The 18,119-nt window shown below is 40.9% G+C and overlaps 1 protein-coding gene across 1 annotated transcript in view; it reads left to right on the top strand.

The window, feature by feature from the left end:
• The first annotated feature begins 11,145 nt into the window (after positions 1-11,145).
• Positions 11,146-18,119, top strand: part of LOC133998985 (RNA binding protein fox-1 homolog 3-like) — a 126,276-nt gene continuing 119,302 nt past the window's right edge. Inside the window, exon 1 of the mRNA XM_062438062.1 lies at positions 11,146-11,253. The gene's annotated coding sequence lies outside the window, so the exon portion shown is untranslated. The remainder of the gene's footprint in view (positions 11,254-18,119) is intronic.

The raw sequence follows: 18,119 nt of genomic DNA, 5'->3' as shown, positions 1-18,119 counted from the left end.
GCAAGCCTCAGCCTCCAGGGTGCAATTGAGAGCGCCTTGGTCCGATACTGGATACAACACAAATGCCAAGCGCGATGCAACAATCATCATCCCCTGTGATTTTGGTGATTTTTCAGGAAGTGAGCTACCGCTGCTACATTATTCAGCCTCAGTCTCTCACACAAGAGAGAATGGCATTAAAGTTAATTTCAACCCCAGCTCCAGCTGGTGCTGTTGCATGCACAAAGAGGGCCCGCATTGTTATGTATTTTTATTGTAAGAGCAGAAGTAGCATAAGCGTGCTGTTGGAAAAATCAGCAAAACGCTGTTGTGAAGTGTTTGTTTTCCCTCTCTTGACTGGGTTTAACCCCGCCTGGCTGCCTAAGCGTGGATATACTATGAGGTCAGAATGATCGATCTGCTTTGATATTTTATAGACCTCGCTCAGCTTCCACCAGTATGAGCTGCTGCTGCTACCCAGTATTTCCCCAGTGCAGGATTACTAATGCGATCCACCTGTGGCTACCAGAGCCCTTAAACAAATGGACGTCATCAGCCAAACACACACACACACTTATACACACCTCTGCTCAAACAAATCCGAGAGCAGCTAATTGACCTCCGCCGTTAAACACCATGCAAAATCGAAAACATCACAAAATATAGACTTGTGATATTTTCACTGCCTGAAACCATCTTTCTTTGTAGTTTTACTGTCACATTATTCTGAACATCTGTGCTGGCACTAAAGCCTGTGTAATTCAACAACACCGGCAAAAAAAAAAAAAGAAAGAAAGAAAGAAAGAAAGGAAAAAAAAAACCACACAGGTGCTGGTTCTGATCCAAATTGATAACAATTTTTCAGAGTTTGCAGACTCAATAACACTTGGAAGGATACAGGAAAACAACAGCACCGGACATGGCAGCGGAGGTCTGGCAGATTACAGGAGATTTGTTGGCCCTCGGGAGTTCTCACTCAGCTGATGTTGACAAAGCAAAGCTGATGTAGGTTAGTGGAAAGACATTTAAAAAAAAAAAAAAAACCTTTCAGAATAAAAAAAACATTCATGTATACGAGCTTGTGCATGATACATTTTGGAATATCTTTGTCTTTTCAACACCTTTACCCTCGTTTTCTTGCGCCAAGGGTAGAGAACGCCGATGAATAATTCATCAGTCAAATCCAAAAATCCATGAGATAAAATCATTTGTTGCCCTATAGTGTGCTTGACAGAGGGATTGTTTATAAGGGTGGTAAAGCAGGACTGGAGCGTTGGTAACGATCAATAGTCTGATGGAATCCCGAGGCCCTCACTTGTTGCCAACGCACATCCAGACTGAGACATCAAAACAGCTTTTGGTTTCAATCCTCTCGCTTCAGAACATTTCAAGCCAGATGGGCAGTTCACACATTTTTCATTGGTCGTTTTGTATCATTTGCATTATTTATTTATGCATGAAAATAAATAAATAAATAAATAAATAAAAAAAGCCCCCTCCTCAACCACATCTCGAGGTTGTCATTAGCTGCAGTATGTTGCGTTGATGCCGAGAACAATTAGGATAATAATACTGTGACCGATCGTAATGGTGATAATGATAATGAAGAGATAATGATAAGAAGGAATGGAAATGACTTTAGCAAATAGGGTTTGCTGTTTTTAGTGTGATTCCATAACGGCAACAACACACTTTTCTTACACCAATAACAATAATTATTATCATAGTGATGATGATGAGTGTAAAAAACCCCCCTTCTCCCTGTCATTCTCTTTCCCCATCATCCCTGCTGTTTCTCATTAGAAAGAAAGGGGGTGCAGCAGTCCTGTTACCAGCTACTCATCCATCCCCCCCTCCATCTTGCCCAGTCTATTCAGCCTTGGCCGGTGCTGGGTTGAATGTTTCCCAGTGACTTATTAATCCCTCTACTGTAACTGAGCAGGCCTGTGCACTAATGAGGAATGATAAAAGAGATTGTGGGACATAGATTGCCAAATAAAGGGAAGCAAAGGAGGAAGAGGGAGAGCCATGAAGGTAGGGATGCACTTCATGGCTAAATGTATTTGGACACCCAATCATTATATGCATATTCCAAACCCATGGGCATTTATCTGCTGTTACAACATCCTCCACTCAGATCTTTGCAACATGGCTGCAGGATTTGCTCCCATTCAGTCAAAAGTGTCCAACACTGATGTTGAGTGGTAAAGTCTGGCTCTTCAAGTTCATCACAAAGGTGTTGTCAGTGCTCTGTACAGGCCAGTCAAGTTCCTTTACAAACCAAACTGGGCATTGTCATGTTGGACCAAATATGGGGGGAAAAAACACTATTGTCTAAAGTGGTTCCCTGCCTTTTTTTGGTATGTGACACCTTAAAGCATTCATGTCCAAACTATTCCACAAAGGGCCATGTAGCTGCAGGTTTTAGTTCAATATAACAATATAGAGGTGCTGTGCATAGAGCTGAACCCAACTATATGCTCCCCCCCTTCTCCATTTATTAAAAGGAAAATGCCACTGTACTATCTAGCATTAAAATTCCATTGCATTGATAGTAAAAAGCCGTCGTCCAAACCATAACAATAGCATTCAGAGCAAAAAGTGATCAGGGCTGTACATAATGTAGCCAACACAGCGCAATAAAAGAAAGAAAATGAAAGAAAAGAAAAATGATTAAGTGTTTTAGGTCAAGGATCGCAGCCACTGTGTTTCTCTATTGTGTTTTGAGCTTTATTATCTCCTTTGCATTTCTATTTTTAACTTCCATTATATTGTTACAACAAAGAAATGTACATTATTTTCAGTTCTTTAAATTCAGCATTTGATCTATTAAAGCAGGGAAGACTACTAAGAATCCCTCACAGGGAGTAACGCAGCACGGCGCTCTACTGTATATAGGTGTGTATGCATTCTGCAGATAGAAATTGGCCATAATCGGCCCTGTGGCTCAATGGGGGAAAAAAAAGAAGAATCCATTTAGCAACGTGGCTAATTTGCATAGCTTTGAAGAAAACAGGGTCTGTGTTTAGTCAGCTTAGATGGCAGCTTAGATGTCTGACACTCAGCAGGAGGTGAAGCAGCTGGCTGACTGGTTTGTCTGATGTTCAGGCTGGCTGGATGACTGACTGGCTTGCTCTGGTATATGCTTTGATTTACAAGGCCTCTCGTCAAATTGTGTTTACGAAAGTGCACAGTGATACTTTTGGAGTTGAACCAGCTGATGCAGTAAATTTTGTGAATTAAAAGAAGAAAAGAAAAAAAAAAGCTTCCAAATATAGCCTAAATTGAGTGTGTCTGCAGCTAAATGTGTTATTGTCAGCATGGAAAAATATCTGAATGAGCATTTTATCATCAAACACTTAAGATGATGAGGATATGATGCAGTTTGCATTGTCTTGCTATTGAAAGGTGCATAGACACTGAATTACATTGTCTCTATGTGTAAATACAGTGTATATATAAATCTAACTTCATCAGTTCCTGTAAATTCTTCTTCTTCCTCCTTTAAAAGTGTTACTGAGAGTTAAATGAGAAGATCTGTTTGCTAAATTTGACGCTTAGCTTAGCACAAAACCTGGAAACAGCTAACCTGACTAAACTACCATGATGTACTGTACAGTAACAGCTTCAGAGGTGCTGATTTTGCAGAATTTGGACAGAACTTTGGACGGTAAGACGGATTCAGGCAAGCTGTTATCCCCCTTTTCTAGTCTTTATGCTAAGCTAAGCTAAGCTAAACATCTGCAACTCAGCATTAAAGGCCCAATATGTTACTTTTTTTTTTGCATTTATATGTTCAAACCCAGAAAAATCCATTATCTCATTTCAGTCGGTTGCCTGTCAGGTGTCATATCCCCTTTGTACAAGAGTCAGCGTGAGATTGTCTACCAGAAGATGTTAAAATGTGACTTTTTATCCAGTTTTAAGCCACATTTTTATGACATACTTCTTAGATCTTGGTCATTTTTAACTCTATCTCTTATCTTAAATGATATTATTCATCGGACATCTGGATGTCAAGTTATCAGAAAGACCAGCTGAGCAAACATCAGCAGCTCGCAGCCCCCCCTGGATGTCCTGCGTCCCCTGAACAGTGTGTGGGAGAAACCGTTTATTTCAACATGAAACTGTTTTATTCAGTGTTTCTACCTGTTTTAATCATCAGGTCCGTTTGTTTTGAAGAGGTAAAGACCTCTGTGGGTAATTTGGTTCCCGTTTTAAAACCTTCAGAATGATGAACGCTGAACACTTGCAGCCCCTCCAGACGTCATGTTGCTGCTGATATTTTAAAGTGAAACAGATTTTATTCAGTGTTTTTACTGGTTTAATAACCAAGTCTGTTTTATAAAGGAGGAAACCTGTGCTGATAATTCAACTAAAAAACACCTCCTGAGCAATGAACACTGAAGGAATCCTGAATTGAATTGAATTGAACTGAAATAATGGTTTTGATTGTTTAACAATGAAGACAACTCCTCCCATGATCCGTCGCTACTTCAACATCAAACTCCATCTTTTCCTATTGTTTTGATTGCGAAACCCATAGTGGCATTTAACCCTGCTGTTGTCCTCGAGTCAAGGAAAGAAGGGAGGAAGAAGGAAGAAAAGGAGGGAGGCAGGATGGAAGGAAGGGAGGAATAAGGTAGGAAAGGAGGGAGGAAGGAAGGGAAGGAGGAAGGAAGGGAGGAAGACGGAAGGAAAACGAGGGAGGAAGGAAGGGAGGAAGACGGAAGGAAAACGAGGGAGGAAGGAAGGGAAGGAGGGAGGAAGGATGGTAGGGAGGAAGGAAGTAGAGAGGAAGGATGGAGGAAGGATGGAAGGGAGGAAGGAAGGTAGGAGGGAGGGAGGGAGGAAAGAAGGAAGGAAGGAAGGAGGGAGGAAGGAAGGAAGGATACAAGGAAGGAAGAAAGAAGGATGAGGAAGGAAAGAAGGAAGGGAGGAAAAAAAGAGAGGAGGGAGGGAGGAAAGGAAGGAAGGAAAGAGGGAAGGAAAGAAGGAGGGAGGGAGGAAGGAAGGATAGAAGGAAGTAAGAAAGGGGGATGGAGGAAGGAAATAAGGAAAGGAGGAAAGAGAGAGGAAGGAAGGAAAGAGAGAAGAAGGGAGGGAGGAAAGAAGGTTAAAGTGAATAAGCCCATTTCCTAAAATGGTGAACTATTCCTTTAACTACTAGTAACAGTGAATGTTATTTAATTTGTGTAAAATCAAACCAACAAGTTGCAATTCAGACAAGCGGTGACACTGCAATAAATATGTAATCAGACAGTTTCATAGCCATCATATCAGAGGTGAACTGCACTGACTTGACCGCATCTGATTCCTCATAAAAGGCCAATATATATCAGCCAATCATAACATGTCTGACATCCACTATCTTCCTCTCTGTCTTGACCTCCTGTCTTTTGTCTCTTTCTCCCCCTCGCAGCACAGCGCGGTTAGATTTAAGATCTCTGCAGCAGTTTATGGTGTATATATCCTAAATGGACATTTTAATGAGCTTTTATTTTATTTTTTTTCATTGCATTGTGCAACGTAAGCAGTAATCATAAATTATAATAATTATAATTTGTTGCTGCCGCCGGCTGAAAACCTTGCACAGGGTGTCTGAAATGTCAGGTTTTCACAAAGAGAAACAGCCTTGTTCAGAGCTTGACCACCACTGCCTGTGTAAGAATTTGAAAGGGTTTAATAAAAGGCTGCTTATAGGTTTTCTTCAGCCTTTGCAGAATCATGCAAACATTGACGTAAAAACATAAAATCTTTGAATATGACAGCTACGTTTTTTTCATTAACCTCTGACCTACTGGAGAATGCATGCTGTGCCACTAAAACATTGTTCAAAAACACATAAATCTGTTTTATGTCTTCCAAAGAATATTGCAGGCTGAACTTTGGGGGGAAATATGCATAAAATGACGCATAAGGCATGCAGGATATATCCATGTGATGGAACGATGCAGCCATAAAACGCATATAGAGTTTGGGGGTTTTGAATATTGAGAGTGTAAACATCATAAAGCTGCAATTAAGAGCTGAAACAAGACAATACAGAATACTTATGATGCTGTCAGACAGTCACAGCGTGTATTAAGTTGTTTTTTTCTCTCCACTTTGCGGCTTCTTATGAGGAAAATAAAAGAGAAAACTGTATTTTTAAAGGGTTAATATCATGTGTTGTGTGTTTTCTATAAAAGCTCAAAGGTATTTTCAACCAAGTGGACAATGATAGAGGTTAGATTTAGCTGTTGTGTGCAGTGATATATTGTTGTTTCCCCCCCAAGATAACTCAAAAAAACCCCACACATCTGCATTTTAGCTTGCTTCCATTTTTTCTACCGCCTATATATATATATTTTTTATTTTTCATTCATATTCATTCTCTTTGCTCTAGAAACTGCCATCAGGCTCAGAGGCAATTTACAGTACCTTTGAACACGTCCTTACCGGTACCATCATTCGTCCATCAGTGCCACAGTGAACACGATTTTATTACTCAATTTGATTCCATACAAGGTTCATTCCCCACATTTTTTATGCATCGTGGGCTTAGCTCAGGCAGAAAATAATCTGGACAGCGGAGGGCTCTGTATTACGATTCAAACGGGATAAAGCGCTGACAAATTTCGGACCGGAGGACTAGTGAGTGGGGAGGACAGGGGAGAAAAAGAGAGATTAAGAGCTACACCATTGTTTACCTCCTCCTCTAAGGTGCAGGATACTCTTGTCGTTTATAAATGTTGGTAGCTGTTATTGGTTACCTTGCAGGCTTTTGGGGAAAGAGGAAGTCAAATGAAAAAAAAAAAAAAAAAAACTTTGGGAAAGACCCAGGAGGGGGTTCGATACAACTTTAATAATGCGTAGCAGGAGCTAAATGAGCCATTCTGCGGTACTTTAAGACGTCTTCCCTCCACCCCCCCCCACCCACCCCACCAATCCCCCTCCCCTCTCCCACCCCTCCACTTCACCCTCCTCACGGTCTCAGGGCCTGAATTATTAAAAGTGTTGTTTTCCCTTATTGCATTGCAGCAATGTGCCTCATTGCTAGAAATGAGCTGCACATTCCTGAGTTTGAATGCTTAAAGCGACCCACCTCCAACGGCAGAGCCAAGGGAGGAGGCCCGGGGGGTCGCCACACACACACACACACACACACACACACACACACACACACACACACACACACACAGACACCTAAATAACTAGAGTCACCTATAATGTTGACGCCACACTCAGATGGTTTTTCTTCCATTTCTTTCGCCCAGTATTGAGAACAGAATCAAACTATGAAGAATTGCATTTTCTTACAGGACTGTGTAGGGATGCAACTGACAATTATTGTCATTATCTATTAGTCTGCTGATTATATTGTTGATTTATGAAATATTACATGTCAGAAAATCCAAAAAATGTACATCGGAATTCCTTAAAGCAACAAAGACGTCATTAAAAGTCCAAAAAAATACCAAAAATAGTCATTTATTATCAAATAAAACAAAGAAAAGAGTAAATCTTCACAATTTAGAAGCAAGAACTGAGGACTTTTACACTCAACTAATAAATAACTTGTAATTGATTATTCAATGAGTAGTTTCAGCTCTAATACTATGTATTTTAAAATCATTTATGTTTCCCAGTATTACACATAGAAGTTTATAAGCTTTGTATAAAGATTAAAACTACTCCTATTCTAGTTACTTCTGGATTGTAGTCAGCCTGTTATTAAAAAGGACAGACGCTGGCCATGCATATAAAGCTATCTCTAATCCTATTATAAGTATATATTTTTTTGTTTTTATCCGAAACGTACATCAAAGTCCTTGAAGTATTCGTCTACAGCAGCGACCTGATTTATTCTCTCATTTCAAGATTCACACAGATTCTGGAAAGAAAATGTTTTCCATAAGAAACGTGTTCAAGTGCTGAATCTATAGATTTATTCACTCGCTTATTTTAAGAAGAGAATTCAGAAATAGGCAGCTATGATGTGATAAGATGGAGGGTTTTACAGCGCAGCTAGTTGCCACATCTCTGATTTTAATTTCACAACTTTAATCCGTTTCATATCAGGAACATATTTATGTTTTCTTCCTTCTTTGGAAGTGTGAAAGTTAGGAAGTTTAAAGCTGAACTTTGGCATGTTGAATAATTTATAAGCATAGACATATATACACACACATATATGCACACATAGGGATGTCAGCCTTAAAGTCTATGTTGGCTTAACTCTGCATGTATGTCTTCGCTGAGCTCTGGCAGCTCTGACTCGCAGCCAAAAGAAAATTGAGCCGGACTCAACCAGGCATCACTCACTTAATAAAACAATACCCTCTTCTCCCTTTTCTCCTGTTCGTGCAGGTATCGTACAAGCCTGGTGATTTGGGTATTAAACAGTTTGACGCCTGCAGTTAAACTTGTTCTGAAATGTAAGTGTCCAAAAAAAATGTAAAAATAAAATCACTCAGCGAAGAAAAAAGAAAGTCGTGGAGTTGTGGATAATGCAAAGTAGACTGCAGATTGCATTCCTCTACCTCTCTCTGCAAGCCACACACACACACACACACTCACACACACACACACACACACACACACACACACACACACACACACACACACACACACACACACACACACACTCTTTAATCATACAATTAATAATTAATCAGAGGTTGGGCTCAATGCTGTTGAGTCTGCAGATGAGAGAACACCCGACTGCTGAGAGGAGCCCTAAAAAAAGGATTATCAACAGTTCATCGTGAAGCAATAAGAAACATGTCATCATTTTAAGGTTAGATTATATTAAACGGAAGGAAAACAGACGCTCCAGCGCTACAAACATCTTGAGTCGAATTCATTTTTTATAACCAAAAAATTAAATAAATAAACAGCTCCAGCTCTGCAGTGTGTTCAAGCTGTCTCTTCTATGTCACATTTTCTACATGCAAATAATGGAAAATGTGATTATGTGCTCTGCTTGCTGCACATAAACACCATTAATAACACCGTAACAAACTGGTTATGGAAGAATAGGTCAGGAAGGTGTCTTTATTGGTTGTGCACTTTGTTATCTGGCAGTACAAACACAGAGTGCCTCCATTTCAATGTATTACAACAATGCTGCGGAAGTGATCGTAACAAGCCCCACTGATCATTTACTTCAATTTATTTATACCTAGTGATGTATTAAATACTTTCCAGTACTGTTAGCAGAGAGATCAAAAGTCGTTGGTTTATGTCCTCATTTCTCTTTATTAGTTGTGCATCGTCTCTGTGTTCCCAGTGTTGCAGCAGAGAGCAGTGTGTTTACCCAGCTGTAATTACAACATACACAATGACCTCATTCTGCTGTGTCAGTAGTGGTAATGTATAGCCCTTGATCTTAAACTGCAAGGAAAAATGGTTTGCACTTATTTTCAATATGCTGACTACATTCCCGGCATTTTTTCGACGTGGCCGTGATGGCGGATCAGAATTTGATATAAGCGCTGGTGCTCCTATTCGTCTGACAAGGTCTCTCTCTGCCTTAATATGCATTCAATAATGTGAAATGATATTAGCTGTAGGAGCTCATTGACTGTGCACTCGGGGTCTCGCGGTGTCTCTCCGTCTCTGTCTGTATCATGCTCTTTATCTGTTCCTCTTCTCTCTCGCACACACGCACACGCGCACACACAGAAGAAATGGAAAAAAAGGGGTTGGGGGGGGGCTTGAACCGCGGATAGCAACAGCAGCAGAGCAATCACACCAAAGCAATGCCCCCCACGCCTGGCCCATTAATAACAGTAATGCGCACACCGCGCCCAAGCCAGCACTGCCGAAAGCACCACTGACACTTTAATGGGCATTTTTTACTTTTGTTTTTAAATAATGCATGTGCTGCTTGTCAGCACTGCTTCACTCCACCCCTGGTGTGCCTTTGCAGCGTTCCTTTGTGCAGAAATTACAATGGGGACCTGTGTTTTCTGTGCTGCCTGCTCCATAAGCTGCATTCATCACAAATATGGGGACGTCAGTGTGCCGTGCAGTACATCACACTCCTGGGGACACGTGTGTGTGGGCATGCATGCATGTGTGTTTTTGTTTGTGAGGGCCCCTCACTGGCACCGAGCTAATTAAGAGTGTCTTTGAGAGGGTGAACTATGTGTTGAGGCTTAGTGGCAGTGGACACGACTTCTATAGGAGGGCTGATGCTATACATGTTACAGCAGCTCTGACAGTGTGCCACCGTTGTGCTGTAGCTGTCAAGCTTTTGACTTTATGACTTTTTTTTTATTTACATTTATGTATCTGGCTTAATAGAGAGCTGAGAGTGAAACCAAAACTTCCGGTCCATTCATAAAGCATAACTTTGCTGAAGACTGTGTTTGCAGTTTACTCCATTTTTTTCTAAACTGGCTTGTTGTTCCTTTTCTTTTCTTTTTTTTAATAATGTAATGCCCTTGTTTATTTCATATTTCTATTTTTAGCTGCCTTTAAAAGATGCCGTTTCCCTCCTCTAGAACTTCACGAGTTACCTGATAGCAGGGGCCAGTTTGAGTAGTGAGCGATAAGAATAGAGAGAGAGAGAGAGAGAGAGAGAGGGAGGGAGGCCTGAAGAGTGAAGTATTTTCTTTCAGATGAGACCAGGGGTGTAAAAAAGGCTCCAAAAAAAAAAAGTCACTGCTTCCAATTTTTTTTTCTCCCTCGTTTTGTGCACAAAAAAAGAGAGAGTGCTTGTGACGAGGTTGAAGTGACATGATGCCTTTAATGTGGTGATGGAGCATTTACAGGTTGGGTTTTAGCAGCCTGAAGATTTTTTTTCCAGCTTTTTAGGTGTTGAGATTTTTGTCAACATCTTCACGCTGCGTCTCATGTGATTATTTAGACGAATGTTGTTAGATCATCTCGACTCACTTGTGCAACTCCATCGATTCGATACAAGCTACCTATCTCTTTTATTTGTCATTACATATAAGGTCAATAAACCTCTGAAATCCATATTTATAACAATCGATGCTGCATTCTCTATTATTCCTCTTCCTGTGCAATGATTTCTTTTGATTGAATTTACCTTGTTTTCCCCTCAGAGCTGAGTGTCTTGCAGCTGGAGTGAATGCAGTCGTCCCCTTTTGCTGCCGCTTCCTGTTCATTTCAATGACGCCTGTCCGTGTCTCTCTGTGTGTCCCTGCAGGAAACACGTTGTGTAAGTCAGGAAGCGTTGCTGTCTTCGGGAACGTGGTGTACGGCGGACTGCTGAACGATCACCTCTGGCATTTGGGAGTGCCCCTCTTTACAAGACTGGTAAGAGCAAGCAGAGCCCTCATCGGTGCCACGCTCATTGCATCCGTTTCACGCGGTTCTGTTGAACCCAAACAGGCTTCAGGTGCAGAAATTCTCCAAAGTCTCTCTAATGTGCTGCTTTTGATGCTTGCTTTGTTGACATGTGTTAGTTGAAGTTATGCTCAGCGTGCAGGATGTGACAGTCGTCTGCTGCGGATGCAAGATGAGTGAAACCCTACCACATCTTAGCATCTTATCTCATATCAGATTTTTTTCTGTGCTCTCTGAAGGCTCGAGCATCAGATACCAATGTCCCATGTGAGGCATAACAAAGATGTTTCATGTTTGACCCTAAAAAAAGCAAAAGGTGAAGCCATTTCCTGGTTTCATTTCTCTGCCATTTGATGCCCTGATGTTGAGTTTGAAGTGAAAGAAGCAGACTAAATAATTCATGACATTTCGTTTGTTGGCAACAGCTTTAAAAAAAAAAAAAAAAATTACAAGGTTCTAATTAAGAAGTGGAGCAGATGAAGCCTGTGTTAAGAATTCATGATAAATGTATATCCCTAATTGTCAAAGGGAAATTGAATGTTTGCTTTACACTTATTCTCTCTGGTGCTGGAATATTAGCTGAGATACAGAGGAGAGGTTGTGAATGGCGTAAACTACAGCGGATCAGAGAGCAATTTTCCTAAAGAAAAAAAGAAAGAAATTCAGCACAGCAGTTTTTCTTCCTGTTAATTACCCTCTTTCTAAGCGGGTCGCAAGTTTTCATCAATGTTTATTATTGATTAAATCTGTCGCTGTAGCTGTCATTTATGAGTCGGGAATTAGTGTTGATTGGTGCACAAGGGTTGCATATAATTGGGTTACATTAAATAGATAATTCAGCTGATCTCATAAATGTATAATGTGAAGGCTTGTTTGATTATCAATTAATGTCAAACGGAGATGCAAGAAGCTGTTAGGATTCCAGTTGCATGTTTTTTAGCAAGTGGCAAAAAAAAAAAAAAATCTTTTTCACAATCCTGAAAAACCTGCAGCTTGTTCAGGAAAATGTTTGTTATATATACATTCTACTGTCATACTGTCAAACCTACAGTGAGTATTAACGCCCTGACACACACTCAGGAAACTCTGCAGCCGATAAACAAGCCTTTCAAAGATGTAACAAATGATGAAGACATCAAACAACCACAGCTGACAGACATTTGGCCTCCAATTAAACAGAAATGTGTATTATCTAACAAAATGTGCCAGCTGTTCTGGGTTATAAAGAGTGTGAAGAAAATACATAGAAGCATGAAAATATAGACTTTAATAGAATAGAAAGACCTGAAAGCCTTCTTGAAGCCGTGAACTGATTTTACACCGTATCAGTTTACTCGTCACGTCCAGCGCTGTGCAGTCAATGAAAAAAAAAAAAAAGTAGTCGAATTTCTTATGTGGCTCTAAAAGGGCTTTGTGGCTTTGTCAAGTCGACATTTCTAAAAATTCAGGAGCATTTAAAAGATGTGGGCATTTACCAGGCAGATGAAATCAAATGAAAAGGCAAGGTTGGGTTGCACTTTGGGAGATGTATAATCTTGCAGGGGTTTGATATATAAGGGACTAAAAGCCGGGACATCGCAGCCATTTATCAACTTTTTTTATATTATGTATCATTAAAAAAAAAAGAAAAAGAAAAATCTGTCTTTTGAAAGTTCCCTAACTTTATTAGAGTTCAGACTCCCCAAGTTGCACCTTTTTCCTCTCATAAATTAGTCAAACCAGAACATGCAGAGGTCCTATTCACACCGCTAGAATCAATGCAACCTTTTCATATCTCCATATCATCATTTATAGATAGAAAGAAAAGCTTGATTGGATTTGACAACATAACATTAAATAACATTTTAACAGCTAATAATGTGTTATGCAGAAGATAGAAGAATGGAAAACACTCAAAGTTATTATACTGTAGCTGCTGCACCTTGAGTCATCACAGTGCAGATTTAACCAAAAGGGTAAATACATTAAAAAAAGGTTTTAAATCAATGCTGTGGAGACATGTTGCTACTGTAACAACCACTGCTGTATCTTTAACATCCTCTGCATCCCACCCGAGCACTGGTCCGAGCTCACCGGCTGCAGGACGTCTTGTCGAGGTAAAAAAAAAAAGGTGCAACTTCCCGCCGTGACAGAAAGGTGTGGCCTTATGTAGCGCTCGGTTCGCCCCGCTGTCAACACACCAGGTCTTCCCGGCAGTGGTATCAGCACGACACGCAGCGAGCCTTCACATCCCCGACACACACACACAGCCCCCCTAATTACTGCACAGCCCTGCCAGTTTGCAGCCCTGGGCCAGTACTGACTGCTCAATGCCAAGATGTAAACACTGCATTATTAACACTACATACAGTCTGCGCACACGGCTACGTTTAATGTACTCGACGTATGTCTACACGGAGGCGTTATTTTTAGTGGGGATTCTTTACGTGGAGCCATACAATAGATTTATTGTTTCCCAGACAGTGAGCTCCAAAATCAGCCAGATGGGCGATTTGCTGTGTATAGTGTAATGTATGCTTACAAATGATGTTTAATGATGTCTTCCAGGGCTAGGAAGCAAAACATTACTGTTTTCAAGGCTAAATATGCGGGGCGATGTGTGCAGACTGGAGTCGGAGAAATGAGCAAGACTGTGTATTTTTTCTAATTTTATGCATATTTATTACTGTCAGGATGTTTTGATGGCATTATACCATTTTTTTCCCCCTTTGTAACAATAATAAATCACGGTCAAAACATAAGCTAACTTATCAACCATTCAGTTTTATTTCCCAAAATGAGAAGAAGAGTAAAGTGCAGTTGAGCCTTAATACCCATCCATCCATTATCTATATACCTGCTTATTCTGGTGCAGGACTGCAGATGGTGGTAGACAACCATTCACACTTATAATCACATAGTCTCAAGACATATTATAATGCCTTGGAGACAATAGACCTCTAAATATCAAGATCTGGGTGTTTCCTCTAGGCACCTTTTAGGCTAGATGAGGGGAGGGCAGGCTGACACATTTTGTAGGTAATAAGGTGAAAGCATTGAATGTCTGCTTCATTATTCACTGACATAGTTCCTTCTAGACTCCACTTAGCTGATTATTTGATATCATGTAGTGTTTACTTGTGCATTCATTTAAAAAAACAAAAAAAAATCTGTTAACATGTATGTTGTATCATGAGAGAAGCAGATATAAGTATTTAAATCAATGCACAAAACAATATTCAGACTTCAAGCTATGAATCAAACTGCAGAAATGAGTCAAACATGCACAGGCAGCAGGATTTGGATCCACAGGCTAACGAGCACTGAGTGTACTGACTTTACTCCGGCACATAAACAAATGTGGTGAGCTTCTAAACTCCTTAATGTTGGGGTTTTTTTTAAAGCAGAATGGTACAGGAAGTGTCAAGAGCAGCGAGAGATGTGCTGGAGTAGAGTCACGGTTAGACGTTACAGTTTAACGGTAATCTCAGCAGTGAGTATTTTAGGGTTATTGGAGGAAAACGTGACTCATGACTTGTATTTGTGGCACTCAAATTATTTTGTAGGCAGCTTGGTAACATTGTGAAGCTGAGTAAGGCAGGAAAGGAAAGAGTTTTTGTCTCGTGATTGATAGCAAGCTGCTGGACGCCTAATTACTCTTTTGTGGGAAATAGTTCTTGTGTAAAAAGTTCAATTTTTAAAAAACTTGATTTAGTTTAGTTTGCTTTTCGGATCGAGTTGATGCTTAAAAACCTCTCCCCATCAAATCATAACAGATCCACGCACCCACTATGAGTGTTTTTGACTTTTTGATGCTCAAAGTTAAATTGAAGTTTATATTACAATGTTTCCAATTAAGCTTTGACTCCAGGCTTTTAAACAAATCGTATACTGTACAATACACTACACTGTATATTCAGTGTTGAGTTGCATGGATTCATAATACAAGATTTAGCATTGATAACGTACATACAAATAGAATAGTATTATTAGTGACAGCACATAGTTTGCAGCAGCACCTTGTACAACCAACCAAAGTAAAGAGTAAGTGCAATAAAAGCCCCTCACTCTCCTGCCCCACCCCGAAACCCCTGAAATTCGGCGCAACGCCACGGACATTGGGTATAAAGGAGGTGAAAGACTTTGATAACTTTTCATTTTCACTGTGTAAAGATTATACTGAGCAAATCCGAAGTGGGTCAGATTAAATCTGTAGGAGGAGTTCCTAAAAGTGTGAGGCATGGAAATGGCAAAATTGATATTTCAAATCAAAATGGCCGACTTCTGGTTGGAGTTAGGGTATGGGTCCAAGAGACTTTTTTGTGCGTCTTGATACGTTACACATGTTTACCAAATTGTGTTTGTCTACGTCAATCTGGAGCGAGGGGCTCAATTTTCTTGATTGTCTAGGGGGCGCTGTTGAGCAATTTTGCGACAGGCATTCCGTTGACTCATAGGATATCAAATTTTGTGAGTTTTAGGGCACGTTTAGGCCCTCAAAAATGTTTCGGAGGAAGAATAATACAGAAGAATTCCTGCACTGACCTAAAAAACAATCCCTCATCATCCTAGATTATTACTAACATGCAGCAAATGTGATGCTTAGAAAGAGGAAAGAGAGAAAGGAAGAAGTGAAAAGCTCACATCACCTCACATATTCTTGTGTGTGTTTCAGTGTAGTACTTTAAAAGCAGCATGACTGGGCACAGCCTCACTTCCATGATGAGCTGTATGTAGAATGGAAATGTCAATACCTACCTGTGGAGCCGATGAAGGCAGATAAAAACCAGCGTGGCCGTACATCCTCGTCAGCCAGTTGTAAAACGGGTCACTCCATAAAGTGAAGTGTGTGATTAGAGAAAAAACTAACCTGGGAGACTCAGGATGAAGCCAAGTCCCTTTCCTGTCTACGGCTGACCAGCGCAGGAGGAGAGAGAGGGGCCCGAGAGTGTTTGATGAATGAGGACGAAAGGCCCGAGCTAGTCGTAACTATAGCCGAGAACTCCACGGGGAGTTTTAGTTTGGGTTGAGAGTGAGAACTTGCGGAAGTGCGGCTCATTGTCTCCACCGAAGTCTTCCTAATGACAAGATCTGAGTGGAGTTTGACAGAAGATGCTCTGTAAGTAGCAGCGCGGAGGTGAGATCATCATAAAATATTAAGACAAAAAAGATTCAGTGAGGGTTAAGAGACAGGCGGACATTTTAGGCAGAACTCTCTCCTCCGTGTGAGGGCCTTGACTTCCTCTCTCCTCTTTGAAAGCTCTATCTTTTTATAATGGATGGCAGAGTCTCGGGGGAGAGTGTCTAGACTACAGTGGGAAGTCTAAATGGTCGGGGAAGCCACTCGCATCCCCCTCGGTAAGCGCTGTGCAGCACGCAGGAAAGCGGGGGAAGACCGGGTCTGCAAAAACCGAGCAGCAACACACCGGCTTAATCCGAATTCCATTTTTCATCTGTAATTGGAGGAGTTTCCTAGAAAGGAGATGTGGGGATTATATGATGCTAAAATGCCCCCAGATTCTTATTTTCTACATTTTTTTCCTTCTAATCCCCACATCCTCAAGTGCCCTTAGCTTCAGACCATGATGCTCCCTGTCTACATCCACACCAACCCCGCCCGTCTGCCCCTTCCCCTCCGGTCTCTGCCTTTTTCCCTTTTTTTTTTTGGTGCCTCCACCCTTCTTTTCCTCCCTCTCTCCCCTTCAGTTATTTATGAGCAGGACTTGAAATAGACTTCAGTATTTGATAAAAGCGTGATCCTTAATCCGAGTTGCCTGAGAAGTGCATTTCATTTTTATTTCCCATCAGAGATTGATGGAAGAGTTGGGCGGTTACCCACTCTGTGATTGCTAATGTAAATCCATTGGGTTTTGGTGGACATGTATAAAGATATGGGGGAATTGTATGTGCATGGTAATGCCACCAATAAGAGATTGTGTGTGTGTGTGTGTGTGTGTGTGTGTGTGTGTGTGCGTGCAAAGTAATGGAAAAGCTGGATTGTGATGTGGCGGCGAGACGCAGGAAACAGCCTGAGAATTATATGATGCATGTCTTGATTTATCAGAAGCGCATAATGCAGTTTGCTTCTAAAATAAACCGTTTCTCTGCAACATCACAATGTTTGCAACAAAAAAAAAATCACTAATTGCAATTCTTTCGACTGCCGGTGTGCGTTTGATTTTTTAACGTTCACTTGTGCTTTCCTGAAGGAGGGAGAGGAAAAAAAATAAAATGGGTGATAAATTTAAGATGACAGTTACGCCATATGAATGAGGCCCCTTGTGTATCAATTCGCTCAAAGCCAGCTGCAAATTTAACTCAGCCTCCTTATGTGGCAATTACTGATGGGTAACATAACCTGAATATATCTGCTCTGTTCATTACGGCAATGTTCTCTATAGCTGGCAAATGTTCTTTAGGATCCTACAGCAAATTAGCTCATCCCCCAGGACGTCTTTTATTGGATGATCCAGCACTAGAGGATGCCGCAAAAACCACTCCAGCTCTCCGCAGATTGCCCCGGTTGCCACAGGGTTAATATTTAAAAGCGCGAGCTCCCAGTCGTGTATTGATGATATGTTTTGAAAATTGCTGAGGCAGGCTCATTGTTACAGTGCTGTCTAGAAGATAGCCAAGCCCCCCCCCCCACCCTCCCACCTCCCCTCCTCCTGCCGTTCTCCCCTCCCCCTTTACAGCCACCAGATGGAAAACACACTAAAGCATGTAATGTAATATAGCTTGGCACACAAAGGTGTTTCACACCAACTTCATCTGGCCTCTGATATCTGCCACAAAACGCAACCTGAAAAAGTGTTTTGGCTTTTTTTTCTCTTCTTCTTTTTCTTTTTGTTAATCGC

The sequence above is a fragment of the Scomber scombrus genome, chromosome 18 (assembly GCF_963691925.1).
Source record: "Scomber scombrus chromosome 18, fScoSco1.1, whole genome shotgun sequence".
NCBI lineage: Eukaryota > Metazoa > Chordata > Actinopteri > Scombriformes > Scombridae > Scomber > Scomber scombrus.
Note: the sequence above shows the minus strand (reverse complement) of the source record. Positions and strands in the feature narration are given on the sequence as shown.